Raw genomic sequence first — 11,878 nt, 5'->3', positions numbered from 1 at the left:
ATGGAGATTCAAAGAGTAGGAAACCTTTGAGAATCTCACTGACACAAGACAAGAAAGATGTAGCGAAATCGGGTCTTTGTTGGCTTCTTGAGAGCCCATTTGCAATGGGCAGTTGACAACCCTAGAGCAAATGATTTTCGATGAATGAAGTTGATAAGCTGTAGAGCTTTATCAACTAGTGTAGTTACCCATGGTAGTGCACCAATATCTTCCATCATAAGATCAATGGAGTGTGCTGCACACGGACTCCATACTATGTGTGGGTATCCCGCTTTAACCATTCCGCCCATAAGCTTGCACTTGCTTTGCATTGGTAAAAAAAAACGCTCCTCGGCAATCTCTGCTGCCTTCCTCAAGCTAGGAGCCCAAGCATCATGCAGTGTAGAAGAGCGTCCTGATGTGCGAGCCCTCTTCTTTTACGTACCTACTCCAAGTTGTCCCACATCGGGTTGGGAAGGAGCTGCCTGTGTGGTGCTAATAGGAGCAGCGTGACTAGTATCCACATCTTGAGTGCTAGCTTCTGTAACATCTCCTGCATTGCTATCCTCCACTCTAGCAATAACATTTGGAGCACGCCGGGTGGAAGAGATATTTGGAGTTGAGGCTCGTGGAGTACTAGAAGTAGCAGCCACCATAGGCAAGGTAGGTGTTGAACAACCAATTTACCTTTTTCATCTTGGACTTTCTTTAAGAGGGCCTCTTCATCTATTGGGGGTTCAAGAGAGGGGAGGACAATACTAATGTATTTTGCCCGCTCACCCTCAAAAGCAAGCCACAACTCTTCGAGACAAATTTGCACACATCTCTCCATTTGCACACATCTCTCCCTTTGCTTCCGATCCAAGCGGAATGGGCTTTCAAACGGGTCACACCTCCTGTATGCACATCCCAACACAACTTACATACAACAACCCTGCGAGAGCTAGATTTATGATATTTGGAAATGAAAACTGTAGACTCCTATGGATCCCTCTCAAATATTACTTGCCTGCTCTATCCTCTCATCATGATTGAAGATTCTCAGCCTTGCAAATTGCGATACATATAACACATGAAAAATTGTCATGTAATGATGTATGGTGTGCAGCTGTGCATTAACGATTTGAAAATTGAAAATTGCTTACCATTGCATTGCCAATTTCAAGAATCGAAGTAAAGTCTCTCTCTCTCTCTCTCTCTCTCTCTCGATAGTAATCTTCGAGTCAGAGCAGCATGTGGCGTCACGGCGTGACGGGACACGGAAGACTCTCTCTCTCTCTCTCTCTCTCTCTCTCTTTCTCTGAGCACAAAGCAGACAATCAACTGTGTGTTTAGGAGTCACTGCTATGACGCTGGAGAGAGAGAGAGAGAGAGAGAGAGAGAGAGAGAGAGAGAGAGAGAGAGAGCAGTTAACAATTGCTTTCACTGTCGCAGTAGCAGCACATACCCGTACGTTGTAACCCGTGGGGCGTTAGCAGAGAAGCGGATTCCTTAGTAGCCAACGTTGATGAGCAAAGGTTGAAAATTTGCCCCCTCATGACATCTGACAGATCCGATAAGGCTCACGTTGGAATTTCAATCGCTAATGTTAAAATAAAAAACCCCTTATTTTTCAGCCGTTTCATTAAGGGCGTTTCATCCGCACGCCGAAACGTTTCAGGCGTTTCGCATTTCACGGTTTCGTTGCTTACCTTTCAACTTCACCCGCAATATTTTCACGACAGGACTATTTGGGTGGTAGTGCTTGCTTGCAGGCAGAGTCAGCACCAAGGCTGGTATTCTGCAACAGTAGTAAGGCTACCTAGTAATTCTAATGGTCGGTGGTTACATCGCAACAGTACCTACATCCGTAGTATCCACCAAGTTGAAGGAATTTTCATTGGTGATGCATCCACAACATCAGAAGCATTCATCGATCAACATTAGAAGTACAGATAGAAGTTCAACAGTTGTGCCTCACTTTTAATTAGTGGGGATGTCACGTGCGCACTTCACTTGCACCACATGGACATGCTTCTGCCATAGTCTAGCATGAGTCTTAGCTTAGGAGTAAGCCTGGCACCTTTGTGAGCCTCTAGCAAGACGTGCATGTCTTGGCCGGTCGCCACTTGCATACCCTCTCTTGCACAGAACAATTATCCCATCATGAGCATTTTCCATAGCATAGAACCCTTTTTTCCAAAGTACACATTTTTCACTTATTTATTAATAAGTGACTTTTGTTGGAAAAGTAGGTAGGGGTGCACCTTTAAGAAACTATTCATATAACGTGTGTTCAAAGGGTATTAAAAAAACCCCTTTACCTACATGCTTTAGGTAATAAAATGATCCCTTTTTCTTCCAAAACTTACAGATTTTTCTCTAAAATCAATCTAAAAACCTTTTTTGCTAATATAACTGTTAAAATTATATAATTTTGGCAATTAAAATACCCATGCATTTGAACTCACGTAGTAACGTACATGTCTAAGAGGTAAAACCCCTAAGGTGACACCTCTATCTACTATTATTGGGGAGCTTCACCGCCTATTCTTGTCGTATTGAGCCTAAAAAATCACACTAGTGTCCTCACTTTCCCTCGGATGTGCCAATGCTTGAAGAAGGAGACCCTGTTGCGTTGGAGTTGCAAGTGATCGCGACAAGTTAAACACTTTTCTGGACTAGGAGCTAGAGGTGAAGTTTGTGCATACACTCTACGATCCTTTGCTATCGTGTTTGTGTCTTTGCAGCTTCATCTCAGAGGAGCGAGGAGGCTTCGGCTTACGCTTCGGGATTTTGGATATCAAATCTGGAACAGTTTGGAGCTTCACGTTCTAAGCACAGACAAGAAAAGCATTTGAGTTGAGAGCAAGTCTCTCTGATATACCTAACACAAAGGAATTGACCATCGAGTCTAAGATTTAGAATGGGGGGTTACTTCGGTTCTTGTGCTTGTAAAAAGATACTCTCTGAATAAAGATTCTTTTTAAGGGAGAAACCAGCTCTGCGTTTGGTCCCCAATATTGTCTCGATCTTCTCCCTTCTTCTTTCTCAAGTTCTATTTATTTTCAGCTTGTTAATTGCTCGTGTGCGTTCCCGTTTGTGACAGTGGTATTATAGGTCGGTTGCCTCTCTTTTTCTGCAAAGGAGGATGATTTCGAGAAGGAACGGGAAGAGCCATGGCGAGTCAAGGGAGAACGATGGATGAAGAACTTCAACAAGTACGTGGAATTGTAGCAGCTTCTCACGCTGTCGACTGTTGAGAAGCTCAAGGAACAAATGGCAATGGGCGTCATAAAAACATTGCTGGTGGTAACAACCGGCGAGACGAAAACACGAAAAAAGGTGCTGCTACGCACAAGGGATCTCTGGATTGGAACAAACGGCCAAGAAAAAGAACTTTTTGCTAAAGGCAAAGATATCTCCATCTCTTTCCCTTCATACTCTCTTGATTATATACTTCTACTTCCTATACAATATCTAAACCTTCTTCCAAGAAGAGAATGCCTAGTACTTCTTTACATAATACTAAGGAGAAGCTCCAGTTAAGAAGGACAACCGCAAGCGTGTGACGTGACACAGGAGAGCGAAATACATTGATAATGAAAAATACAGAGTATGCATAATAAATAGATGAAATAAAGAATCTGTATTGATGTACTGTAATCATTACAAGAAGAGAATAGCTCGTTTCATAACCTTCCGTCCATCCCCGAGCAATCTCAATCTCAATCTCAATCACACTCTCACTCTCAATCACAATCACAACCTCAATCTTTGCATAATCTTAATCTCAATCTGAATCACACTCTTAATCACAATCACACTCTTAATCTTTGAATGGTAAGAACGATCATAATCCAAATCGTAACATGATCACTATTTCAATATCATGATACCTTGCACAGATTTCGTTTCACACATTGGTTTTTGTAACTTCTATAAAATAGCCAAAATAACATACTTGTGCAATCAATTCAACATGATAATCAAATTCGAAAATATAATTTTGTATCATCATAAAATAGTATAATCACTTCTTGATTAGATCAAACAAAAGAGATATTACATGTGTATATTTGTTTTTAAGCTAACATGTTGTTGTTGGCAATTTGTTTCTGGTATAACTTTGTCATACGAACTCAAAACATAAAGTTCCAGGTAGTTAAAACGACGGGAATACGTTTGGTCTGCGGACAGAATTGCGAAGAATCTCTTTTTTTTGTGTGGCTAAAAACACAACTTTTAGGTCGAGACTTATAAAATCTCTATTTTTGGGTCCTCACGACTTTTTGAACTTATTTTAAGCTTGTCTATGTATTTTAAGTTAAAACACATGAAAATAAACATTGATATGATGAAAACATCAATTTTTGACTACGTGTTTACTTTACAATCTGCAGCCAAATGATCTTTTATTTAATAGTTATTATTAAATATATCTTTAATGTATTGTGAAGAGAATTTATTTTCTCCTTCGATATTTCGAACTCATTTGTGTACGACTAATACTCTCTCTCTCTCTCTCTCATAAACTATTCAACAATCTTTTAAACTATATTTAATAAAAGATCTAACCTATAGCATTCTTTCTGATTTTAAGAACTTGGAAAAATAGTTCCATTACATTCTTCCCTTATCAAAATTAACTCTGTCCTCAGAGTTGGAAGGAGGGAGAATACCTGGTAGGTCATCAAGAAAGACATCTTTGAACTCATCAAGAAGCTTTTCTACGTACTCTAGAATTCTTTTCCTTTTCTATTTCAGGTTTATTTTGTAACTTGTTTGTAAAAGTTATAAAAGTCTCACACTCTTATCTAAATTACGTTATCAATTTCATGGCCAAAACTAGATTTATAATCCCTTTCTTTCCCATGAAGAGTGTGACTATCCTTATCAAATGATTTAGGAGAAATTTTTCTTTTTTCACAGTCAACGAAAACATGATTTTTAATCATCTAATTGATATCAATAATTACATCATGTTTACCCATGTTTATGACATAAAACTTTTCTTCATGATTATGACTATCCAAAGAAAAAGATAGGTTTTCAATTAGTTCTTCGTAAATCTTTTATTATCACTAGTAGTTAAGTCCACAAGTCTCTTAATTTCTCAGTTTTAATTTCATGTTTAATTTCTCAATCAACTCCAATGTGTACTACATAAATTGATTAAGAAATTCAATATTAGATCTCAAATTTTACACATGAATTTAATTAGAGAAGCTATGAAATAATTCATCAGACTAAAGTATACGAATAGAGAGTCAAATGACATACCTTTATTAGGTGCATCACCAATAGTCTTTAGTTTAGTCATCTTCTCCGTACTCTCTTATTAATCGCTTTGTTTGAGCATTTGAAAGTCTGGTAGTCTTATTCTCCATATTCAAAGTATAATCAAAATCTTCGAGTTCTCCAATTTACGATTGTAAATCTTTGCATGTCTTTTTTACGCCATCAAAATCATTGAGCTTAGCCTTTTTGACGAGTTATTTGGTTGTCGTGTCTCCTGCATCAAAGTCCTCATCATCGTCATCGCTTCTTTTTCGCTTCTTCTACTTTGATGATTTAACTCCACTTTTATCTTCTTCTTTCTTCACTCGTTTCTTGTATTATTTCATCGATGTCATAGAATTAAAAATGCTCTGATATCACTTGTGAAACGACACGGGAGAGTGAAATACATTGATAATGAAAAATATAGAGTACACAAAATAAGTAGATGAAATAAAGAATCTGTATGGATGTAAAGTAATCATTACAAGAAGAACATAGCTCGTTTTATAACCTTCCAACCACCCCGAGCTATCTCAATCTCAATCTCAATCACACTCACTCTCAATCACAATCGAAATCTCAATCTTGTGCACAATCTTAATCTCAATCACAATCACACTTTCAATCACACACTTCCAATCTTTGGATGGTAATCGAATCGTAACATGATCACAATCCCATTATTATGACACCTTGCACAGATCCAGTTTCACACATTCGTTTCTGCAACTTCTACAAAATATCCAGAAGAACTTACTCTTGCAACCAATTCAACATGATAATTAGATTAGAAAATATAATTTTGTATCATCATAAAAGAGTATAACTACTTCTTGATTGAATCAAACAAAAGAGATATTATTTGTGTATATCTGTTTGTAAGCTAACTTGTTGCTACTTATAGGTTATCTTGCTGTTGCTGGCAATTTGTTTCTACCATAACTTTGTCATACAAACTCAAAATATAAAGTTTTAAGTAGTCAAAACGACAAGAACATGTATGGTCTACAAGTCAACACTGACTAATACTCTCGATCTCATAAACTATTCAACAATCTTCTAACACATATTTAACAAAATATCTAACCTATTGCATTCTTTCTAACTTTAAGAACTTGGAAAAATAGTCCTATTACAAAGCGTCACCATAATATATAGGTTTTCAGTCTGGTGACAAGGACGTTGTCGTGCTATGACACACAGATAACGTAAAAATGTTTTGAAAACTCACTTTTTATTCCTTTTCGATCAATGGAAACCATTGTCATCATGTACATAGTGTGCTATGTGTGGAAATGATTGCTGCCGTATACATACCTTAATGGGGAGTTATGGCACTAGTCGCAATGTCATAGTGCTTTTTTAGTGTAAAAGATTTCTAATATGCTTTGGGAATGTTACATATGAGTTGTTTCCTCTTCCTCCCCCCCCCCCCCCCCCCCTACCTACTTGTCTTAAGCAAGTTTCGCTCGCCATGGATTAGTATTACAAGAGTGTATTACTTAGTGTGCAATGGAAGATTGATAGCCCTAGAGTAATAGGCGTCCATACAATGCAGGGGGAAAAAACCTCCTAAAGAGGAAAGAAATGCCCCAACGATCCTTGTGTGTTCACACACATCACTACCACATGTATATGGTAATGAATGGCCCCTGGAGTGATGCGGTGAACGAGAGCTGGCACATGAGTAAAGGGAAGTGCCATGCCTTGAGGACACGATCAGTCCACAAAGGGGAGTAAGCCCAAAGCTTTGCGGAAAGCTTCTAGCTTCTCACAAGACAATGCCTTTGTGAAAAGATCTGCAAGGTTGTCCTGTGCTGGCACATAAGCCAAGCTGCTCTCTCCTGCTGAGAGCCTCTCGCTGACATAGTGCTAATGCACCTCAGGTACTTTGTGCGAGCATGGAAAACTGGGTTCCTCGCAACTGCCAATGCGCTCTGACTATCAGTGTAGATAGTGTTGGCAGTGTCCTATCCAACACCCAAATCAGCCATAAGGCGTCTGAGCCATACACACTCAACCGTAGCTGTGAAGATTGTCATGTACTCAGCCTCACAATTAGAAGTGGCCATAGTAGGTTGCTTCTTGCTCAACCATGATATACATGAACTACCAAGCATGAAACAAAAACCACTTGTGGACACTCACATGTCAAAACAACCAGCCCAATTTGAGTCCGAAAAAGCATTTAAGTCTGGCGGCAATGATCTCCCCTTGGGATAAAACAAGCCAAGATGTAAAGTGCCACTAAGGTAGCGAAAAATCCTCTTCACAGCCTGCCAATGCTTAGACCCTGGGGTATGCATAAATCTGCTGACCTGTGAGACTGGAAACTGAATATTTGACCTCGTGTTGCATACATAAATGAGGCATCCAACAGCAGTTTGGTAAAGAGTGACATCTGCAGGATCTCCAACATCATGAAGACTCAATTTCAAACCTGTTTCCATGGGAATGGCAAAAGGTTTGCAATCCTCAAGTCCAAACTTACATATCGATGTCTCTATGTAACTTTTCTGACACAAGGCAATACCACCATCACACTGCCTTCTTACATCTGCACACTTTGTCCTCTTGTCCTTTTATGAAAAAATCGTGAGGCTGCGTTACATAAACTTCCTCAAATATGTCACCATTCAAGAAAGCAGTAACAATGTCTGATTGATATACATCCCAACCAAAATGAGCTGCCAATACACATAGAAAACGCACAGTAGTCATACGACAAGTGGGAGCAAAATTCTCTTTGTAATCTATGCCTTTTTGCTGTGCATAACCCTTTGCAACAAGTCAAGCCTTATGGCGATCAATCTCACCATCCGGCTTGCTTTTCAACTTGTAAACCCACTTCGTACTACCAATGGTCTTTTTGCCAGGAGACAAATCACATAAAGTCCATGTGTCATTTTCTATAAGTGCATCATATTTTGATTGCATGGCAGCCATCCAATTTTTTGAATTCTGTGCTTCATCAAAAGACAGAGGCTCCTCAACATCATGTAAGCTAGACACAGCTAAAGCATAACAATCTGATGCATAAGATGCATGGCAAGAGCCCGAACGAGTACGACTAAAAAAAGGTGCATCCAATTTACTGTCACGCAATGTGTGCACCAGCCATTTTGGCATACCTCTAGCCTGCTCATTTTCATCCCTTTCCTCATCAAGTACATCATGTACATTTGCATCAGTAATAGGCTGATCTGTAACATTTTTGGAAATCCCCATAGGCTGTACATTTGCCTGGTGGAATTTACATTCGAACTTCCACCACTGAAAAGAGGCAACAAAGTGTTATAAATGTCCTGTGAGCTTACATGACTGTCTCTAGTACATGACTGCAAGGACTAAACAGAATCTTCCACAAACGCTACATCCTGTGAAACCAGAATACGCTTTGTTTGTAGATGATACATCCCATAACCTTTGCTTTCAGCATTATAACCAACAAAAATACATTTGAAAGCCTTATCATCTAATTTTCTGCGCTGTGTTTGTGGCACCAAAGCATATGCCAAACAACCAAAAACATGCATGTGCTCAATAGAAGGCTTTCTATCATGCCATGCTTCATATGGAGTAATAGATTGCGAAGCTTTCGTAGGACACCTGTTAAGTACATAAGTGGAACACATGATGCCCTCAAGAAGAAAAAGAATGCGGGAAAGCTTGACCTTTGACAATACATCGTGCCATTTCCATAAGTGACCTGTTTTTCCTCTCAACAACACCATTTTGCTGAGGTGTATAAGGCATTGTACATTGTTGTTTTATCCCACAACTAGCTAGAAATGCATTAAATTCATGAGACATATACTCCCCTCCTCGATCGGAACGGAGGGTGCCCATAGTACATTTTGATACATTTTTTGCCATAGCCAGAAATTGTTTGAAGCACATAAAAAACTTTGGACTTTGCTTTAAGCAAAAATACCCATGCATGCCTGGACTAATCATCAATGAAAGTCACGAAGTAAAGGTAATTGCCCAAGGACGGAGTTTGCATGGGCCCACAAACATCACTATGCACAAGCTGCAACCTGTATGTGGCCATAAGTGAACCATCCTTTGGAAACTTAGAACACTGCATTTTACCCAAAATACAACCTTCACAAACGTGTTTGACAGGTGCTTCAAGAGGTGGCAAAGAAGCAATCACATCAAATTTCTGCAAACGCAGCAAACTGGCAAAATTCAGATGACCAAAACATGCATGCCAAAGTTTTGCATTTGAAATAGCATTTGAATCCAAAATTGCATTTGCAAAAAATTGCCCACACTTGTTATACGAAGTGAGCTTATACATCCCACGGCACAAAAGGCCTAATGTAACAATTTCATCACCAAAACTGAGATCATGAACTGTACATCTGTCATCCACAAATTTGACTACAAGTCCAAGTCTAGCAAGTGCGGATATAGACAAGAGATTCTTCTTGATCCCAGGTACATAAAGTGCATCAACAAGTGTGAAAGAACTGTCATTTGCAGTAGTAAGCACAATCTTTCCAACCCCCTGAACCGGAAAAGAGGCATTGTTGGCACAAGTGACTGAATTCCCATGACGGACAGACTCGAGAGGGGTGAACAATTCATGATGTGAGGTAATGTGCTTTGTATCACCAATGTCGAAATACCACACATGTGAATCTGCAGCAACTGACATGCATGCATCATGGACAACAGGATTGTAAGTGCACTCTGCACTAAAAGCCCATTCTGCATCAACATCAGCATCACAGTTTCCTTTCACAGAAGACTCCACAATGGCTGTATTTGTAGTGGAACCATCATTTGCAGTGGAACCACCCTCTTTCTTCTTAGCCTCTTTGGCCTTCAACTTAGGACACTGCTTGATCAAGTGATCATTATCTTTACAAAAATGGCAATGCATCTTCTTTTTGCCCTTATGACCAGAATTTCCAGACAAGTTGCTGCCAACAAAAGCATTAGGAACAAAAGTTTTGCCACTCGCAGCAGAACCATACGAAGTGGCTACATTGCTGTTACCACCCTTTCTTTGAGAAGAAATAAAAACCTGTTCAACTGCACGCTGCCTAGTCCTGTTTTTTTGGAAAGTGACTCTTGCAACAACAATGTGCATAATGCATCAAACTTGACAACTTCAGGATTTCCTTGGGTCATAAGTCTCCAAGTACTAGCAAAAGTCTGGTAAGAATCTGATAAGGCATCAAGAACATTCTGCACAAGGGAACTGTCTGAAATGACTTCACATGCAGAAATAAGTTGCTCATTGATATCCTTGACACCAGTAAGGAAAGAGTCCATATCATCTTCCTTGTGCATAATCTTGACTCGAGATCTTTACGCAGCAATGCAATTTTTGCCTCATTGCGGCTTGCGTAAAGACGAACAAGAATATCCCAAGCCTGTTTTGTAGATTTTGCTGAACAAATGTGAGTAACAATTGTGCGCTTCACATACAATGCAATCAATGCATGGGACTGCACATCCTTTACATCCCAATGATCTTGTTTTGCCATAGGCAAAACAACTCTAATAGCAACAATCCTTTTGCAGCAAGACCTGCCACATCCTCAACATCGCCTACATCCTCAGAACCAGGACGTACATCAATGCCTTGCACAATATTCCAAACGCCCTTTGACACAAGAACATGTTGCATCATGTAAGCCCACATAGGATAATTGTCCCCATCCAATCTATCCTCACTAGCAAACATCTTGAATACATCTGTGTTGTTGTTAGCCATGGTAAATGCTGCACCTGATGTGAAAACTACCCAAAAAGAGGAGAAAAAAGCGGGAACAACACGTCCTATATAGCACAAACCGTAGAAGAATCTAAGGCACCTGTTATGCAAAAAACGGCACTGACAAAAATTTTACACAAAATGACAAAATTGCCTGTGTAATACTGCCTGTAGTGAAAAGAGAGGCCGAAATGAGCCCAAATCAAAAATCTGAGCAGACTATGCTCCACGAGTTCTCCCAAAATTTTTGTCAACATGCAAATGCTCACCACAGCTCACTGAAATCAGAGAAATTGAGCAGGCGTGTGCTGGAGTTGCTGTCAACTAAGCCCAAGAGGACGCAACCTGCTCTCATACCAATTGTTGGAATTAGGGTTGTAAGGAAACACACACAGCTTGGAGAAGAAGAAGGAAGCTCAAGGCACACAATAGAGAGTGTGTTATTTAGTGTGCAATGGAAAGATTGATAGCCCTAGAGTGATGGGTGTATATACAATGCAGAGAGGAAAAAACCTCCTAAAGAGGGAAAAAATGCCCCGGCGGTCCTAGTGTTTTCACACACATCACTACCACATGTATATGGTAACAAATGCAACGTGGTCAAGCACTCGTCTGGCCAAGAAAGTTCTATGCGGACCATCTGGTTCCAAAATAGTAGGTTTCGTACGCAGTCGCAAACAATACATCTAAAGTACTTGCTAAGTGGAAAAATGGGGTTTAACATGTAATTTCAGCCAAAAGGGTGTTTTTCACAATTTTAGGGTGTTTTCTCAGCTTGTTTGGGTTTTTTTTGAGCAAAAAAGGGTATTTTTTGGGTGAGAAACACCAAATAAGAGCCATGTGGGTCAAAATGCCACATCAACAACGGTGGGTGCTACTGCTAGTATATGGGAAGCTTTTGAA

The sequence above is a fragment of the Adiantum capillus-veneris genome, chromosome 15 (genome assembly GCF_014529385.1).
Source record: "Adiantum capillus-veneris isolate H3 chromosome 15, ASM1452938v2, whole genome shotgun sequence".
Lineage (NCBI taxonomy): Eukaryota > Viridiplantae > Streptophyta > Polypodiopsida > Polypodiales > Pteridaceae > Adiantum > Adiantum capillus-veneris.
Note: the sequence above shows the minus strand (reverse complement) of the source record.